Source organism: Catharus ustulatus, chromosome 4 (genome assembly GCF_009819885.2).
Source record: "Catharus ustulatus isolate bCatUst1 chromosome 4, bCatUst1.pri.v2, whole genome shotgun sequence".
Taxonomy (NCBI): domain Eukaryota; kingdom Metazoa; phylum Chordata; class Aves; order Passeriformes; family Turdidae; genus Catharus; species Catharus ustulatus.
Genome location: NC_046224.1, coordinates 49,675,418 through 49,695,788, shown reverse-complemented (window position 1 = coordinate 49,695,788; position 20,371 = coordinate 49,675,418). Strand labels below are relative to the sequence as shown.

The following is a 20,371-nucleotide window of genomic DNA, read 5'->3' as shown; positions in this document are numbered from 1 at the left end:
TTAAAGGAACAAAGAGGAAACAATTATTTGCAAGGAAGGTTTGGGCAGGGATTTTGTCTGTTGGAGGGTTTTCAGGCTGTCAGATTTTTTGCATTTCAGAGTCATCAGATTAGAAATCCTGTTTGAATTCTTCACACTAGAAAATGACTAGCATGATTGGTGTCTGAATTTTGATCAGGTTTTTTGAATAATTTTCTTATTTCAAATCAAAATCTCTACATAAATGCATCTTTCAAGGAAAAATGTCACCCAGTTTGTTCATAAGTAGAAGGGTGTTTCAAGAAAGCAAAAGCTTTTATCTACCTTTTAAACACGAATGCCATATTTCCATCTGACTAGGAGAGTCACTAGAGTTTGAAACTGAGGTGCATAAAATGCATTTCCAGGAAAAAATACTATGTTATTGAGCAAGGCTGCAATTATTTAGACCCAACCCTCCTGTTACAGTTCTTTCAGACAGAAAGAAGTAAAATAGCTACCTACTGTGGATTGTGTCTTTATTATTCTATCTTTTTCCAGTCTCCTTTTACAAGAGGAGTGGATAAAGAGAGGCATAATTTGAAGAGAATTGTGCTCATCGAAGTATTGCTCATCCTGGGTTGCCAGACTCATGTGTGTGTAGCTACTAGCAGCAATGGCAGACTTTTTTCTAATCCAAGCACCATTTTAGCTGAATCCTTCTCACTTCTATGACGCAATTTCATGTATGACACCAAAGCATGACTGTAAGCAAGGCCAAGGCTGGGGAGAGCTGGAGTGCATGACATGCAGCATCCTGGTGGGCCTGAAGCTCCATTCTGGCCACTGTTGCCCTCCACAGTGAGACATTTCATGATGAATAGTCGTGGTTGCCACATCCTTGGCCTTGGAGGTCCTCCATGATGTGTCATAGTTGGAAAGAAGCAGTTGCCTCCAGGGTGGGGTTCCCAGATGCAAAAGCTTGTTTTGGCACGGTGGGGGATGAGAACAATCCCTGATGTATCAGTGTGCTCTGATGGCACTGAAGAAATCTGTGTACTGTACCTTCCCTCCAAGAGCAGCACCATAGCTAAAGGCTTATAAAAATCCTGTCATGCAAAAGAGTAAACAGGAGCTAAAAAGGTCATTAAGACTTCACACTGAGAAGGGAGGATGCTAAAGAAAGTGCTAGATGGAGGCAAGTGTACAATGTAGAACTCTACCAAGCAGGGAACTCAAACAAAGGTCCAAGGAAGCATCCAGGCTAGCAAAGTGCTTGCCAAAATTTGAGACATTAAGAACAGTCTAAAAGACAGAGGTTTATGGGCATGAATGCCCTTTTCCACTGATGAGCCAAATGGAGCTGAAGAAATCATCAAAGGCCAGAGGGAGAGGGAAAGAAAAGAGTCCCTGATGAGAGGAAGAGAGTAACCTAGAAGGGAATCCCAGAAGCAAGGGGAGGAGGTATGATGAATGGTGCCATGAACAATATAAATTTACTGACCTAAATCCTACATATCACTAAAATGCAGTAGGGAAATCAAGCAGAGATTTATATGCTAAATTTCTTATGCTGCTTAAAATGAAATTTGGTTGAACATATTTAATTCAGAATTAGTGTTTCCACAAGATTTGGATCCTGGGACAACACAAACCAAACTAATAGGGTGTATTCAGTGGTTGTCACTGCTTCAGTGATGTTCACCACAGCTGTACAGGAGCATCCCACACACAGTCAGTAGATCATCATATAGAGATCTATATCTCATACAGAGATCTATGTATCATGGACATTTACTGTCTACACTGACACAGGGATCCAGAGGGTGGCCTGAAGGGGCCAATGGCAGAGGCAGTGCTGTGGGTTACCCAGCCCAGGACAGGCTGGAAACTGCACCTGGCACACAGCACCTGGACAGGCAGTGGATGTCCAGCATGGACTTTTGTGTTAGTCAGCTTATGACACTCTCCAGGCATTTCATGCAAGATCAGAACTTCATTTTGAAAGGTAGATTTAGAATAATTCAATGTTGAATATATGATTTAGAGAGTACCAATGGATGAAAAATGTTTCTTTCATAAGATGGGAAAAGAAAATCACTTCAGGTCATTCCTTTGAGGAATAAACAGGAAAATATTTTTGTACATAAGGTATAAACAAAATAGTAATGAATCTACAGTAGAACTGATGTAGGGAGGTGAATATCTCTGACATGTTTGTTGTGTTATGGCATTTTGGTTCTTTCTGTATGTGAAGTAGATTTCATTTTTCTGAAAATTTTAGTTTGATGTAGAAGCAGTGTTTTAATACTTCCACCACTGACATACAATAATCAGGTTATATTCCCTCTGGAAAAGTTCACAGTCTAAAATAAACAAGAACTCGGACTTGAGAAGTATGTCTGTTGGCCAATGAGTGTAAATGCCAGCTATATCTTGCAGACAAGAGAAATCAGAATGCATTTTAAAAATGTTTTGATCTTACCAATTTTTCCAGTTAATTGTTATACCAGAATTTCAGGCTGGGAATATTTCTGTGAAAATTATAACTGAACATCTCTTTTTCTCACGAAACCCAAAAGAAAAAGAAAGTAATGAGATATGCAGAATCAAGGATGACTAGTAAGCTTTTATTTCCATCCCAGGAGATGGGTTTAGAAAGTAGGATCCACAAATTCTCGGTTTTTCTCTAGAGAACTGTAACAGTACAGTATTCACACACAAGACACATATGCATGTGACACAGCCCTTAAAACACAATTCTTAGTTATTTTCCTTGCTGTGGGTGGGTAAAGCCTCAATGTTCTTATAAAGAAGTGAAAGACTGTTTGCCCAGTTTGGAGAATACAAATGAGGAATTATTCTAAACTAATTCAATAGCTTTTCTTTTCTCCAAAATGCCATAAAATGTAAAATATTTGATAACAGTGTAAACAAAATCACCATTGTTTGCACTTTTCCAGATTAATTTATACCAATTATTGCTACATTACACCACAGGGATTTTAATTATATGTTACAAATGATAAATTCTTTAATGCATTAGATATGATTAAACTTATGTAAATGCTCAGTGGTAGTAAAAAACCTGTGAAGATACATTTTTATGACTAGGGTTAATTCCTTCCTCCAACTTCATTTTATCTATAGCATCAGGAACATCCTCTGCGAAAACTACTGTGCGGCCAAGACACAAAAGTCACTTGACACTAGACTCAAGATATTTACTTGCTGATAACTACTGAAAATTTCATTGAATCATGCATTTATTTTATTTACAGTGGCGACACATAATGGATGGAAAAGTTGAGGATGGACACTTGCAGCAGAGCAACCATCTGGAGAAACACAGAGAGAACAGGCTGCTTCTGGGGGCAGGGCTCAAGTGATCTGCGCCAGGCTTTGCTGAAAAATAATAACCCTGGCTCCACAGCAGCTGGTTGCTGTTCAGGGAGCCTTTCAGGGCAGGTCCTGACCTAACACACTGCAACCTGGCCTCAGTTAAACACAAATCTTCCACAGGTAATTAGCAATTATAACAATGCTAATACTAATAATAATATTGAATCTTGTCTTCCGAAATCCTGCTTATGAAGGCCTATGGGAATTGCAAGGGCATCTATAAAACTCCCTAGGTAAATGTGAATTCACTCATGGAGAGATAAGCCAGCAGAGGTTAATGCCTAGCAATAGGTTTTCAATTTCAGCTCAGACCCAGAAGATATTGGCAATGAGTGTTCCACAATTCACTCCCTTTTATTGCTTTGCTGGTTCAACAGCTGGAAGTGATGGCTACAGATACTGCTTCAATGGTTGATGGGGTGGTGAAACGCACATCTGCACCAGAGGAGAGAGCAATGCCACCTCAAGTACCCCAAAGGTTGTTATGACGGCTGACTCACTTCAGACACTTCACTCAGGAAAAGGGGGAAGAAGCACCAAGGCCAAACTTCCTGGTGCTTCCCTGCACAGCAGAGCAATGCAAGGCAGTGCGCTCAGGGTCAGTCCAGTTGATGTTTTGCAAACAGATGTGAGGCCTCTCCCACAGCTCATCATCTCTGAAAACAACACAACTTTGTTAGCTGAGCACAGAGATCTGATTATTAGGGTTCCTGGGCTAAGCAGCTTTTTGTCAGTTTGCAATGTGACCAGCTGAGGAAAAGGAGCCCCAACCCAAGATATGGCTATCTACCCTCAGGCTGTGATGTCATGATGCTCATGCTGGATCTATACACAGCTGGATCACTGCACACACTGGTCCATCCCAGATGGGCTTACTGACCCACACAGAGGCAGTTCAGAGCCTTCCCTGGTTTTATATTGACAGCTGAAGGATGGACAGTACATGGTCTGGCATGAAGCTAGGCTATTGATTTGGCACAAGGCCTGCTGCCACAAAATTATTCCATTTAAAGTTTTCTAAGCAGATATGAACCAACAGAAGAAAAACCACTGTCTTTGAGAAACAATATTGGGAATGATGGAGTCAGATTTATTTTCTGGCCAAACCTCAATTGGTTTCAGGGCTCAGAGAACCTACTATCCTTTTACTGGTTGAGCATGAGATATATCCATAAATGTTGTCAATAAAGAAGCACTGGAGGCTGAGTGGGCAATATGGCATAGGGTCAGAGTATATCTGGTCCACTGAAGATATCTCAGATTATCTCATATTTGTACACTTTTAAAAAAAAAAAATCACACTGATCAGCCTTTGGCTAGTGGTTTACCTGAGTGGTAGTACAGATTGCTAACAAGAGTGTGGCAACCACAACTATTCCTCACAAAATATTTTACCATTCAAACAATACTAAAAAGAAAAATTTCTTGCTCATGATATTCCGTGTTTGAATATAACTGCGATTTGTCATACTGTTTTTTTCCCAAGAGAACTGGAGAACTGGAAAGCCAAGCTAACTGTAGGGTAATCTAGTCCATCTGAAGTCCCAGTGCCCAGCTTTATTCCCTCACTGAAGCTTGGGAGAGGATTCTGCTACATGACTTTTAGCAAGCCACTTCAGTTCTTCTTCATCGCCTCCTCTATTTCTGTCTTGTCTGTTTTGACAAGGAAAGATTGTCCAGCTAAGTATTTATAACATTAGAACCTTGATCTCTGGAGCTTGTAATTTAAAATAAATATGCCTTCATTCTGAGAAAACAGACATAACTTGATCAATATGAAAACAGAGAATGTTAGAGTTGATGCCTACATTTTAAGAAGTTAATAACAATTCCATGTTAAGAAATTGTTTTCCTGCAGTTGAATTTTCCAGCCCTGGAAAAGGCAGGGTCCTTTTTAAATTTTTTTTAGGAATACACATCAGGATGACATTATTTCATATCTAGAATATTTCTACTAGATTCAATCATGCAATCAAGAGAATTGCTGATTTTCTTATGCCAACATAATATTTGACCATATACTTTACCTTATAGTGTACAAAAGAGAGACCTTTGTGCATACTTTCCAAACACAGGCCTGAGCAACAGATCTTTGTGCACAAACCTATTTGAAGCAAATACTTCCTGAACATGTAGAAAAAAGTAATGTTTAGGCTTTTCACTTGAGGAAATGGACTGTACAATTTCTCCCAGCTAGCACCAGCCATCCAAGTGCCATACATCCCACCTATGCCAGACACCAGCAGGGACACCCACCCTCAGGAGGCAGCAGGAGTAAAAATTCCCTTCTCCCCCCACTGACTTGCAGGAAGACTGGATTAATAGCTTGGATCAGGCACCTCCTTCTTGGACAGCTAAAGTTGGTGAGATGAATCACATCCTTAGCTTTCAAGTTCATCTGACTTAACATCAAAAGAAAATATAAAAAGCAAAATACATTTGTGTATATGAGATACCCTACTCCTGCCAGTACGTGATACTGTACCCTTTCAGTCACCAGTGGGAACCAGTGTTAGTTAGAAGGGAAAGCACATGTACCTGTCCCTGTGCCCACTTATGCACCACCTCCCACAGCTTCTGCCTGAGAAACTGCTCCAGAAATGGGGCTTTAATGTTTCCTTTTCTAGCTATTACAATCCATAATGACACAGGAAACATCCTGGATGGAGATATCATAAGTTTTACACAATATGAGCCATGTGTTTCAGGTACCAAAATCTGTAGGGGTCCCCAACAGGCACAGCAGTTTGTTTGCACAGGAGCCACAGCTGGAGTGAGGTTAGTCTCTTGTACTGGAAGGATTTGCTGCTTACTGCAATATTTATATCACTGTGCCTGTGATCTCTAAAAGACAGCAAGATGAGAGGAAGTGATAAATTGAGAGAGAGAGAAAGAGAAGGAGAGGAGGAGAGACAGAAGGAGAAAGAGAGGATCTCTTTGGATCTTCACCTCTGAAGATTCTGCCACTTTCTTCAGTGCCAATCCAAGCAAGAAGCAGAGCCAGGCAAGGAGCATGGCTGCAATAGGAACCCTGGGCTATGCTGGTGGTGATGGGAGCATGACAGGCTGCTGAATTTAAAATTCTGCTTACTTCTGCTGAGACACGTCTGACCGAGGAAGCAGAAAACTGCCATGGTCAGTTGATCTCCATATGCAGAGCAACTCCATTGCTCTCAGATGTGAGCAGAACTTCCACTAAGAGCACTGAAAATGATGAGCAGGATTGGAGTGGGAAGAAGTGTGAGAGATTCAATTATTTGTGCTTGCAATATTTACAGCTGAATTTCTCTATAATGGGACTTCACACATAGCTTGGCTTCATGGTAAACATGGTAAACAAAACCCGGGATTTATGGTCCTGAATGGGAATGGAGTAGGGAACCATGCTGGTATCCAAGGTGTCTGGGAAAGTTTTATAAAACACCAGCACCCAATCAGCTGCAGCAAAACTCAGACCTAGGAAACTTTTGGAGGGTTCTGTGATGGGATGTGCACATCTTTATATATCTTGTTGGGCAATGTGACAAAGGTGATTAAGAGGCCAAAAGTAGCTGCTGTTCCTCCATTGGAGAGCAGTATAATCTGTGATACAGTGGTGTTGCTCAGCTGGAAAGGCTCAGTCCTGTGATGGTAAGGACTACTGGAGTTTCCCAGAAATGCCAGGGTTTGGGTTTATGTAAGCCAGAATAGAACATAATACAATTCAGTATGCTGGCTGCAGACAGAGACCAGCTTTGATGCAGGAAGTTTCCTCTCTCATCAGCCTATCAACATGTTGCTGGTTGAATTGGCTAAGCAACAGCTCTGGATTTAGGATCTGGGTTTCAGCCTTCACAGAGATGAACACAAGATACAGCAGACTCTCTGCTGATGTTCAGAGTCATTCAATGTGATGATGAACATCCCAGCAAAGCTTTCAAAGCTTTTTTTCACTCTTCTTTTCAAGCAAGCGCAAAGCCCAGACAAATACTTCTGCAGACAAGTACCCTGGGTCTGTCCACATGTCAAACTATCTTCAGGCTGTGGGGCCAGCATGTGACACAGGTAGTTAATAGCAGCACTAAGGAGCTCAGCACTCTTCCCCAAGAACAACCAATCTTCTAATTAAGAAATTAGTTGGCTAATTTGGGCTGCCCAAATAGCAGTCCCTTGGGATTTTCTGCAGCTCATGCTCACAGCTTGCTCGAACAGGGCAGGGGCCATGGGCTCATCACACTGCCCAGTGGGACATGATACTGGAGTCCTCTGGCTTCTAGTGGGATGGCAGACTATTGTCAGCTGGCATAGTTAAGAGTTCATTTGTTGTGCTCATTAACACTTACTTAGAGGAGAGCACATTTTTGGAAATAGGCCTGACTGTCAATCTTGAAAAACTGTCAAAAACCAAGAACTAGAATTCAGCACTCTCCAGCCCCCCAGGCTGTTCCCTTCCCCTGCTGTGACCTGTCATAAGGCTGCTGGTTATACATTTGCCCATCATTTTTGAAAAAAAACGGTTGCAGTAACTATGTATTCCCAGCTAGACTTTAAATTATGGCCATCTTAAACATTTAAGTTTATGTTTTTATCAATAGACACTGCAGCTTAATGGAGAGAATGTCCTATGTGGCTCATATTCATTTTAACTACAACAATTAGTCACATGGAAAAGTCAGGCCAAGGAGACCCCAACACTGAAATAAAACATTGCCTGTCTTTTGACATGACCTTAAGTTATGTTCCCTAGGGCTCAGTACTGGGGCCAGTTCTGTTTAACACCTTTATTATATGGTCTGAAGGAGGGAATTGAATGCACTTTCAGTAAGTTTACAGATGACACTAAGTTGGGTGGGAGTCTTGATCTGCCGAAGAGTAGGAAGGTTCTGCAGAGGGAACTGAACAGGCTGGATCAATGGGCCAAGGCAAATTTTCTGAGATTCAACAAGGCAAAGTGCTGGGTCCTGCACCTGGGTCACAACAAGCTCATGCAGTGCTACAGGCTGGAGGCAGAGTAGCTGGAAAGCTGGTCTTCAGAAAAGGTCCTGGATCAACAGCTGGCTGAACACGAGCCAGAATGTGCCCAGGTGGCCAAGAAAGCCAGTGGCATCCTGGCCTGTATCACCAGTAGTGAGACCAGCAGGACCGGGACAGTGAGTGTCCCCTGTACTTGGCACTGGTGAAGACACACCCTGAATCCTGTGTTCAGTTCTGGGCCCCTCACTGCAAGAAAGACCTTAAGGCTCTGGAGCACGTTTAGAGAAGGGCAACAGAGCTGGTGAAGGGTCTGGAGAAGAAGCCTGATGAGCAGCAGACGGTAGAGCTGGGTTTAACCTGGATAAAAGAAGGCTTAAGAGAGACCTCACTCCTCTCTACAACTACCTGGAAGGAGCTTGTAGCCAGATGGAGATTGGTCTCTTCTTCCAAGTAACATGCACCAGGACAAGAGGAAACAGCCTTGAGTTGCAACAGCGGAGGTTTAGATTGGGTATTATGAAAAATTTCTTTGCTGAAAGTCCAGTCAGGCATTGGAACAGGATGCCCAGGGAAATGATGGTATTATTAGCCATGGAAGTGTTCAAAAAATGTGAGGAGGTAGCACTTGGGGACAAAGGTTAGTGACAAACCTGGCAGTACTGGGTTAACAATTAGACTTTCTGATCTTAAAAGTCTTTTTCAACTTAAGCAATTATATGATTCCATAATTCAATAGTTTCAAAAGAGAAATAGCATTTCTCTGGAGAGGCAGCTCTCCTATGACCACCAGCTGACTGCAATCTTGGGAACTAACATAAGAAGGGTTTCTCTTTCACCACTGCCATAACTCCCATCTCTTTGGGGATAATGTTGTTGAGGAATGTCAGTCATCACCTATTCTGGCATTAGCTTGTGTTTCTAATGCTTCTCTCCCCTAGAAAACATATTTTCATCTGCATCATTATTCTTCTATTTGCCTGAACAAACACTTGAAACTGCTATCTCTAATTCTTGATTTATCCTCTCATTTACTAGCACTCTGGCAGACTTCTTAGTTGCTATACAGCAATGTGAAGCATCTTATTTTGGGAAAATGCTACATTTTATCTCCTCTTTGGGGTCGTATTATTTTCCAGAATTGGCAGACTTCTTTTTAAACTCATATTTTTTTTCCCCCTGACACTCTGTTATAATTAGCACTAAATCAGACACTGAAGGCACTAGAGCAGAAGGCTGAGAAAGGGTTTCCTGGTAGTAAAAATATGAAAGACTGAGATAAAGATACTTCTGCTCCCAATATTCCCTCCTGGAAACTACAAATCCAGCAGATGAGAAACCATCTGTGTGGATACCTTGTGATGCATTTTAATGCTAAAATAGTAATTGAGCTGCACTTCTAGGGCTTCCCTTGCCAGCAGCCATCCCTGGAAATCCCCTGTAGGAGTGAAAGGATAGTTAAGGACAGTGCCATGGAAACAGCTGATCCTTCCCCTACCTTTCCTAAATACACTAGCAACTGGAGACTAACTTGCAAAAGTCAAACTAACTAACCAAATCTGAACAAATCTAAATATTTTGTGCTCAATTTCAGTGTAATAGTTAGGAACTATGAGAAAATACACTAAGAAAATATAAGGTCTCAGTGCTTTTATTCTTGAAAAAAAAAGTGTTGTCAACACCTCTTTGTGGTGAGATCTCAAATATTAGATTTGGTGTACATTTTGACTCACCTTTATCCTTGTGTTTTAGAAATGTTTAAAAAATCAGATAGACTACAGTAATGAAAAAATCTACTTCTAGGGCAAAGATTAATGCAGAGTAGTGCTGTAACCCTACAACCTTCCAAAGAATGCAACGGAGAGACTTTTGAACATCATTCAGTAAGAAAGGCATTAGGGAGAAGCTGCAGCTTCAAATTTATGAGTCTCTCACACTCACATTTCTAGGACCAGCAGATAACAGAATCCTTTGCTTTCTGCCGAAGAGGTACTTCATTGTTTTAGCTGATCAAATGCACTTTGCAATCAAGGGGCAGTGTCTTCTGCGTCAAGCTGTTTCTTTCAAGGGACTTAATCACTAATCTGGGAAAGAAAAATACAACCTGCTTCACCACTGCTGAAATACTGCCAACACTTGCTCTAGCTGATTGCACTGTATTTGTTCTTCCTAAGGAACACGGTGACAATATGTAGGTAGGAGAAATAAAGACCCCTGCTGCATTCCAATTCACTTTTTTGTTCTGTTTAAAAATTACTTATACGGTTGCTAATTCACCATGTTCTGCCTCCACTCATAACTGAGGATGGTGTTCTTACTATGATTAATTTAATTTCATGTTTTGGTGAAGTGGAACAGCCTAACCCTGCCCTACACGTACTCTGGGCAATTTCTCCCACTTCTTCCACTGCATTGCCCACATCTTTTGGTGATACTTTGAGTCACTGGGCACTAACAAATTCTCTGGAGTGAAGCCTCAGCAAAACTGCAGAGAATTCCCAATGAACACTAAGATCCATAAAGCATTTGGGGATTCTAAGCACACCCGACTCTCTCGATGACCTCTTCCCAAACTTCCCAGCAAAGTGCTGTAGGCTTGTAGCCTTCTGTTGGTATTAGCAGAAGCATTAGCCAGTCCAAAGAGCTGGTAGACAAGTGCTGCAATTGCTTCAGAACACACACATTCAGGGCCCAGCTCAGGAACATTAGGTAGAAGGCTGTGTCAACAGCACCACATGGATTGTTGACTGCAGGGGCCTGCACACACAATCACATGCAGAACAGGTTCTCTGTCCTGTCTCTTATAGTTCCTTCACCTGTGCTGCTATAGACAAAAGTTTTCAGATTAACTCCTACAGGCATTCTTACACTGATTTAAGGTGGGTGTGTATCAGCCTAGCCTGTGAAGTAAGTCAAAAGAAAGAGAGCATTGATTCAATGAGAATAAAAATAACAGATGCATATCAGTTTGTGGACAAAGACTTAAAGAAGGAGGTAAAACTGTACCATACATGGCTCACAATTGATTAGGACTGTCCACACAAATTAGCAGTCCTTGTGTTAAACGAGCTCAGGGAACTTCTTTAATTAAGCAAATACAACTATGGGAAACAGGCCTCACCTTTGTAGCAAAAAGTATTGAGTCAAGACTAAAAGCAGCATATATATGAACACATACTTGACAACACACCTTCTTTATTGGTGGCCTTGGATGTTATTTTAACACATTAAAACAGTAAATGCTTTCACTTTCTTTAAGAAAACAAAAGAGGAAGTAGAATACACAGCTACTACAGCTTGAGTAATGAACTTCCTTAACTAAACACAGTCTTAGGCAGCTCAGGTTAGATTTTTTCAATTAAGAGAATTTAAATCACAATTTACACACATTGTGAGTGCTGGTTAGGTTGTTTATACTAAGCTAACCAGTCTAACACAAGATAACACACTTTTTCCCCCCATTATCTAGCTCTGTTGAGCTATTTAGACTTCTTGGCCTTTAAATGCTAATTGATTTGCATGTAAACTGTAATTTTGTAATGTCCATGTAGATGCAATGACAATATCAGGTTCTTAGTTTACTTGCATCATATTGTTGGGTATTGTCTTAAACGACTTCTCTTTGGGAAAATGGAAAGAAAACTAGCTTCTAAAAAAGAAACTCAGACAACTAAAGTGTGAAATGAAACATAATGAAGCCAAATGTTTATAAACAGATATAAAAGAATCAACTATCTAATCACATATTTAGTAACACTGAAAGTTAATAACATTGATTGTATTTTTCAGTTTAGAAGTACTGCTTTTATATTTGATTTGTGGTAAGAGGAAGTGTTAGATTTTTCAGACTGAACAACAAAAGTGGTCCAGAAGTTCATACTCTAAATAGCATGTCACTTTTGGTACTTTCTAATGTTTGATTCTAGCAAATGCATGGACGTGTGGGTCACAAAGGAAAGATTTATGATTAGAATAATAAAATGCATTGGTTTCCTGGAAGGTGTATAAACACATTCATTTCAATGACATAGCAGCCATGCTCACCACACAACTAAAGCTGGTGACATTAGGAAACTGGTCTCCTGGCTTAAAAGGAAGACTGCCTTTATCTTCAAAACATATTTAAGTTGGCAGACATGTTAAGGTAGTACCAATATTTCTATAAAGTATTAGTGTTGTGTAACCTACTGAATTCTTCAAATCTAAATTCAGTTTGGACGTTCAAAATCAAACCTGAGAAGAAAGCACACATGTGAAACTACTGAAAGAAACTTGCTATTTCTGTTTACCTCTTTGCTTGAAATTTTAAATTTTATGATAATTTGACGACGAAATTAAGGTGTCAGTGCCATTGCTTTCCTTGATGGAGCAGAGCAGCCAGTTCACAAATAAATGGCCTTCATCCTGTGAACACTTCTGCACAATTTTATACCATTAACAGTCTCATTTAATTCAAGGGGATTATTTGCATGAGTTTTTCATGCATCAGCGCTTGCTGTATTCAAGCCATACATACATAACATGCGTTTTGATGGTCAATAAATTAAAAGACAAGTTGTGTCATCTTGGAAATGCTTTTTCACTTTATTCACGCACAAAGTGGACAGCAGAACCTGTCTCTCCACTACCACACTGCAGAGAAAATGTAAACTTTCACATAATTTACCCCATCGTCAGGTCGTTCCTGACCTAAAACCTCCACAGGGTAACACACAGCCTGCGGACAGGCCAGGGCGTTCTTTCCGCGCCCTGCAACTCACAGGGAATTAACAGAGCAGGGCCGCAGGGGATGGGACACCCCCTCTGGAAGCTGGAGCGCTTCCCAAGGGAGCGCATCCACCCGGGGTAGGTCTCCACAGGCCCCCGGCAGCCCCGGGGGTGCAGAGGTGAGGGGAGGATCGGGGAGCCCCGCTGTGCCCAGACCCTGCTCACCCCCACGGCCCGATCTAGCCCGGCGCTCCAGGCCTGAGCGCCGCCCTCTCCCCTCACAGAACAGGATCTGAGGCGGGCGCGTCCCCGGCCAGCAGCGTCTCCGCGGGGCCGGCGGAGAGCGGCAGCATCCGGCAGCCCCGCGGCCTACGGGCCCTGCCCCCAGCACTGGGCCGCGTCTCCCGCGAGAGGCGGAGGGAGAGCAGCCGAGGGAGCCTCGCTGCTCCTTCCTCCTCCCCTTCCTCCCCGTCCCCCTCAGCCCCTCCGCAGGGCCGGGCCGTTGCGGGCGGTGCAGCAGCGCTGCCCCCGCCCCTCGGCGCTGGCGGCCGGGCCGAGCGGCGGCGGGGTCACGGCGGCGGCCGGGTCAGAGGGTAAAGGTTGCTCCCCCAGCATCCTCCGTGCTGGATACTCAGCCATCTTGGATTCGCGGGACAAGAAAATTCATGCGGTGAGTCCGGCCCCGGCCGCCCCTCCCCGGCCCCGCCACTGACCCGGGCCTCGCCGCCGTCCCGGCCGCGGCCCGATGTGGGAGGCCCGGGCGGCGGCGCGGCCCTCGGCGGGGCTCGGTGGGCCTGGGGCCGCCCCACCGGGTTTCCGTTTGCTTTTGTCTCCGAGGGGGAGCGGGGGGGACGCGCGGCGCCCGAGCCGGGGGCGCAGCCGCAGGCCCGGCCCGGCCTGCTGCCCCCCGCCCTCCTCCGCGGCCGCGGGCGGCGGCGGCCCCCGGGCGCCTCTCCGGGGCCGGGTGAGGCCGCGGCCTGGCGGTGTTTGGGCCCCGCATCCCTGCGGCCGCCGTTGGCAGCTCGCCCTGCGGCCCGCTCGGCCCGCCCGGCCCGCCCGAACGCCTCCTTCCCGCCGCCGCCCCCCTGGCTTCTCCCAGGCCTCCTCCGTCCCTCCGGCACGGCCGCCCGGCCCCCGCCCGCCGCCTTCCTCGGGCCCGGCGCCGGGGCAGCGGAACCTGCCGCCCACGGCCGGGGCTGCGCCGGCCCCGCGCTCCGCCGAGCGGCTGTGCGGCCTGCGCCACGGGCCCCGGGCGGAGAAAGGGGGTGAGACGGGGGTGCTGCTGGCTGGCTTTCGGTTGAAAAATATATATATACATATTTTTTTTTTTTTCGCCTGCGTCTGTTTCACTCTCCTCCTGGCGGCGGTTAAGGCGGTGTGTAAACAGGTTCTGGCTTTCTCTCGGACGTGTTTGTGAAACAAACTTGAAAGAGACCGAAGGAACCAGCCTTCCCCTGCCCGCCTAGGCGGCGATGACAGGCTCTGGCGTGAACCTGACCCGTGTGGGAGAGGAGGTGGCACAGGGTGACAGGTTAGGGATAAGAGGGGGCACTAGGGTGGTGGGGAAAGATGCAAGGATCAATGTTAGCAGTCTAGTTAGTGTCTGTATGCTCCTGGTGAAAACAAGGTACCCACTTATGCTTAGTCTCGGTTTTCGGGTGGGTTTTTGTTGGTGAAGTTAAAAGTAACTTTGTTTTGGAGGATCTGTAATGAAAATATGCTTGTGAAAGATGTTAGGTACTTCTACTGCTTATCCACATCTAACACAAACATGTTTAATTTCTGCTGTCTCTTTTATCAGGGAAAAAGTTGTTTCCAACTTTGCACTGTTTTATCCCCAGGGAGGATAAGAACTTTCTGTGTATCTTTCATGAATTACATATACGCGTGTGTGTGTCTTGAGTGTGTGGAGACGCTCCTGTGTGCCTGCACAGCAGCAATTTCTGATGCTGGTGACTGGCTGCTAGTTTTAACTCTTCGGCTTGGGAGAGATAGATTAAGATGATCAAACCTGTTGTCATGTCTGTTATTGGAAAAGTTATGTTTTGGGAAACCTGAATTTGTTTCAGACTGTTAAGACTTGTGAAGACCTGTAAAAGTTTATATTGCAAAAGCATCTTCCTCTGAATCTGAAAGAATTGTTTTGTGTGTGTTGATGTACTTTGAGTTCTCTTATAATTCCATATTAATATAGCTCACAGGATCAAGTTTTGTGATCTTGAACATGATGTGTCTGTCCCATGCTTTTTTTTCCTCTTCTCTCTGCCCCCAACTTCCACTGTTGTTTATGTTTAGTATTCAGCTGGTATGCTAAACATCAAGGCGTTGACTGCTTCTGATTTTAGAAAGGGATTTGAATACTCACTTATCAAGAGCTGACTGACTTGACTTGCAAGTGTATTTCCGTTTCATTTTCAGGAAGCTGTTGATAAAGCTAAGAGTGTAGTAGTAGATAAACCTTGTCTACACATCTCTTCTAGAAACTTAATATTCCTGTTAAAGTAGTCATTGTTATTGCAATGTATTTGTGTGTCAATTCTAGCAAGAAATGAAAGAAAAGCCCTTGGCTAAAAACTGAAAATAAAGAAACCCCAGAAAATTATATCTAAAAACAGATGTGAATTCTCTTTAGCAAAATCTAATTTTAGAAAATTGTTATTTAGTGGAAAAAATGGGACAGTTAGTGTGTCCTGAAGTTTGATGCTAAATAATGGTCCCATAAGTGACTGTTTCCACCTGAAAGTCTTGGTCTTTATTCAGTTGCTTCATATGAAAATTCTTTGTGCCTGCAGCGGACTGGTAGATCTCAGAAAGTATTTCTGGTTTATTTTTTATATTTCTAAATGCATTTATGTCTGGATAGAGATTAGCTTTGAAATCAGGAACGTTACTGCTTTTTTGGCCTCTGTTGTAGCTTTCTTAAAAATTAGCCTAATAATCATATTGATGCAAGGTCTGTTGTATAGTAATTGTTAAGTTGTAACCTCATTATGGTTTTAAAGGGGCCTTGTATCATAACTCTGATTATTCAAAAATATCTTCCACCTTCTCCTTTTTATGAACTCAAGAAGTGAATAGAACTTAAAAATGCACCATAGTTCAATTATTAAAACAGAGGTTTCTGTCATGTTTCTGACTATATCTGGAAACTGAAGAGAAATATTGAATGGCTTGTTTTCCTAGAAGGCAGTATAGAAATGCGCTAAATTGTGTTCGAAAGGAAGTAGGCCCCTGTATCTAACTTTTTAAATTATGTCTTCTCTTAAAGCTATAATGTGCTTGAATAAAAGGCATCTTTAAAAATGTGTTATTAAAAAAAATTCTTAAATTCTTGGTAGAATATTTGCCACATTTGTTGTGTGTGTTTATAAACGTTAGCTTAAATATAAAGCCCTTTACCAGTTTCTATGGAAGTACAGTACCTTAGGAAGTCAAATCAATATTTTTACAACAGATTTAAATGATTGCTCTGTAAATGATACAGTTTTTCTCATTTAAAATTACTATTAATGCAGTGTGTATGTATGTAAATTTCAAGGACTGACAAAAGCATAGAAGTTGAAGTTAGGTTAACTTAGCTTTATCTGAGCTTTTGAGACAAATAAGTAAAAAAAGTATCTGAGCATTCTGCTATGCAGCAGAAATCTGCTAATATGTTTGCTTTAAATTTATGTCCCAGTTGCACTGCATTGAACAATTCAACTTGTTTCAGTTGTCTTTCCTGACTAGAATTGGCATTTTTTTCCCCTTTTTAAAAATTTCTTTCCAGGTGGGCTTTAGCACATGGATGCTGTGTTTGTGTGTATCTTGTTGGTCTCCTGACCCAGGTTCCTGGAGAAGCATGTGAACAGCTGGAAGTTTGTGCGTAGTCTCCTTGAGTTAAAAGCACCTGCTTACATGCTGATGGTTAACTTTGTGCATGAGTTTTCGGGATGGATGGTGTATTCTGACAGCTAACTATGCTTTTATTGATCATTATAATAGTGTAGGAAGAATTGTGTCAAATGAAGATACTGCACAGTAGGATATTTTAAATTGTCCTTGTGGAGTTATTTTGGTTTAGGAGCAGGTGTGTATATACCAAGCATAGTCTTTGCTAATCAACAAGAGATTCTTACATGGGATTAAAAATATTTTTGCATTTGTATATGCAAAAATGAAAAAAAGAAGTAAAAAAACCCAAAACCCTAACCATAACATGTTCATTGTGCTTATAATATATATTTTATCTTTCATTTTTAATACTCTCATAAAATAGAATGTTTTTGTTTTGGTGTTGTGCACTAGCTCATCTTGTGGTCTAGTTGTGTAATAAGCTCTAAGACAAGGTGTAAGTGGTTCTTGCCCAAAGGGGTTACTGAGAACCCTTAATTTGTCTTGCTGCAGCATTGGTTATTAGTAGCATTACAGAAAAGTGTGCATTATTTTTTCCCCTACTTGGTTACTCTGCCATCTGATTGCATTTTACAGTGCTAATGTGTATAATTTCACAACTCTACATTTCCTTGGAGGATTTCTTTCAGATTATGCTGGTTAAAATTTGATTATAATGAAGATTTTTTTCAGACACATCCTTTTCTTGTTAAATTGCAATGCAAGAGTTGTTAATCAGAAATTCAGTAGTAGGTAAACCATTGTTTCTTCCTGTTTTCCTTTTGATTTGAGATAATTTATGGGGGAATATTTTTAAGTATTACTTTTTACCCCATGTCACTTGGGATTTTTTTCCCTTTTTTTTTTAATTGAACTTCAGAAGCATTTTTAAAATCCTGCTTTCTGATTTTTTTTATGCGCTTGTGATCGATCAATGGTGTTTGAATATAGTTTGCTGAGGTCAAGTTATTCATCAAAAGGTGTAGTTTATTTAAACTGAAAACTGGTAGAAAATGCTGCTGTATTTGTGGAACATGAAATGGAAACTCTTACTTTTGCATTGCTGCTGAACAGACAGTAATCCAATAGGCTGAGTTGGACCATGCTTTCTGTCTGAGGTCCTACTGAAGTGATGGGTTACTCTGGGTAAGTCATTTAACCAATTCGTAGCCAAGTTCTAGTCTGTGGTAAGAGAATAATGGTTTCCTGTGTTTTACTTACCTGGTTCAAGACTTCTGTGGAACCACATGCCAGTAGCAGTTAATACATATGGTTAGCAAAAGCGACGTGAACCCCCCAAAATGGCCCTATCCCAGGTTCAGTAGGTGGCAGTTGTACTGTTTGTCCTTTCATATTTCAGAAGGGTATATCCACAATATTTTCATTACAGTCTAAATATATGTGCATTTGGAAACAATAGGAGAGAGTTTTCAGGCACCAAGAGGCAGTTGGACTCATTACGGCCAACTATTTTTAATTATAAAATGTTAACATTTAGATTTCTAGTCAATATCGTGGCAAACAAGTTTTTCTAAAGCTGTCTTTCTAACACAGACAATGATAATGTAATGTCATATCATTCCTGTCAAAGGGTTGTAGGAAAATGCCTGTCCTGGTGCAAAATGAGCAGATAATGTTTGTGTCAGTGGACTGTATACTTACAGTCTATATGACTTTTTGCTTTGAGCTTCAGTGGAATAGTATTTTTCCCCTTCCAGCTTATGAAAACCTTGCATTGTTTGGGGCAGAATGACTACTCCTTGTAAGCATTTTTTATTGGAATTGTGAATACTACTCTTGCAAAGGAAATGTTGCCAGAGAATTATAATGATGGAAAAAATGTCTGCCAACCTTCCTTCTGTTGCTCTGCTGTGTAGGGGACTTGTGTATATGCTTGAAGTCCTTTACCATTCAGTAGTGATGAGGTTTGTGGGAAAGTACTCGTTGCATACAAATATTTATTTTTTGAAAATTATAAAACAGGAAAATTGCTGTGAAGCAGGTATTTTATGTAATGACTGAGTAGGCTAAAAAAATTTATAGAAGAAGGTTGTCTCTTGAATGTCTGTACTGTGTATTGTGGTGTGGAGAAGTGGAAATCTGCAAGGTTTTCAAATAGAAATCAGCTATAAGCAATGTCAACTTTTGAAGGACTGACCAGGTGATGAACAATTCTGAATGTTGAATTACCTTGCGATACAGTGTTCACCTGTGGAACTGTTTGATGCAAAAAATCTTTTTAATGAGGTGTTTGGTTGTTTATTGCAATGTTGGTACTGGTGCTGATACTTTGCTGTGTGGTGTACTTTTCCTAACATGTCAAAAGCACCATCGTAAAGTAGAAAGGTGCCATATGTTGAAATTTTAATTTGTTGGCTTATTTTCTGGATGTGGATGCATATTTCCAGTAAGATCAAATGGATTAAGTTCAGCATTACTGAGAGTAAGTCAGTATTTCATGGTGGAAATTGAAGTAAATTCAGAAATTCAGATTCCTTTGCTGCTGTGGTGTGGAGTTAATTTTGTTTGTTTGTTTGTGGTTTGTTGTGTTTTCTTTTGTGTGTATTTTGTTTTTTGTTTTTGAAAACTTTGGCATTTTCAGGATGATATGTTTTGGACAGTAAATGCGTGTTTTGTTTCCCCCAATTTCCTGGAAGCATAGTTGGACAAGAACATAAATGTTGTGAGACATGATGAAACAGGGACTATCAAAATTTCTTGTAAGGATAAAATTTAGTTTTCAGGAGTTAGGTACTCTTCTGAACTTACCTTAGGTCAGTGAATATCAGCAGTATATGGTTGATGCCAGGTAGTATTTTCATTTGGATTACTATTTTAATTAGGAATTCACAAACTCTTGATATTAGTTGTGATCCTAATATTTTATTGTCTCTGAAGGACATATAACTAGTTTAAATGTTGCTTTTTAAGCAACTGGCAGTTCTTTTATGGTCCACAGGGAAGATTCAGTTTCATACTTGCCTGAATTAGGTTTTATAGCAAGCGTTCAGCAAGTCTTGAAGACTGGGATGGCTAAGGGTAGGTCTGGTTTTTAACCAGGAGTGGCTCACTAAGAGCAGGCATCTTTAACTCCCCCTTAACAATGTATTCCAGTGTCCTGGCCAGCTGCTGGCCTTTTCTATGCTAATGAATACCTGCATCTGCTGAGTCCAGTTATTAAAGCGAAACCATTTTGTGCAGTGTATATTAAAACTTAGTAGACTAAAGGTACTCCACAGTCCCTGGTGTTAATGTACGTAGGAAGGAGCCTGGAGAGGAGTAATAGTGGCTGCAAATGAATAAATGGTGGTAGTGAGTGAATAAACTGTTGATTGTAGAATGTGCTGCATGGATTACTTGATGTTTGTAACTGCAAGCAGCATAAAAATTTAAAATAGGTCATACATAGGTAATCCAACTTTGAGTTAACTCTAAAGTTAAGCATTTTACTGAATTTATATAAATATGCTTCTGTATGGAA

General features: G+C 41.6%; 1 protein-coding gene across 2 annotated transcripts in view; it reads left to right on the top strand.

The window, feature by feature from the left end:
* The first annotated feature begins 13,596 nt into the window (after positions 1 to 13,596).
* The window catches only part of CNOT2 (CCR4-NOT transcription complex subunit 2), an 80,851-nt gene continuing 74,076 nt past the window's right edge, over positions 13,597 to 20,371 (top strand). The window contains exon 1 of one of the 2 annotated variants that reach the window (XM_033058703.2): positions 13,597 to 13,687. The gene's annotated coding sequence lies outside the window, so the exon portion shown is untranslated. Of the gene's footprint in view, positions 13,688 to 14,398; positions 14,549 to 20,371 lie in introns of those variants that run through there. The other variant, XM_033058702.2, reaches the window with a different exon arrangement.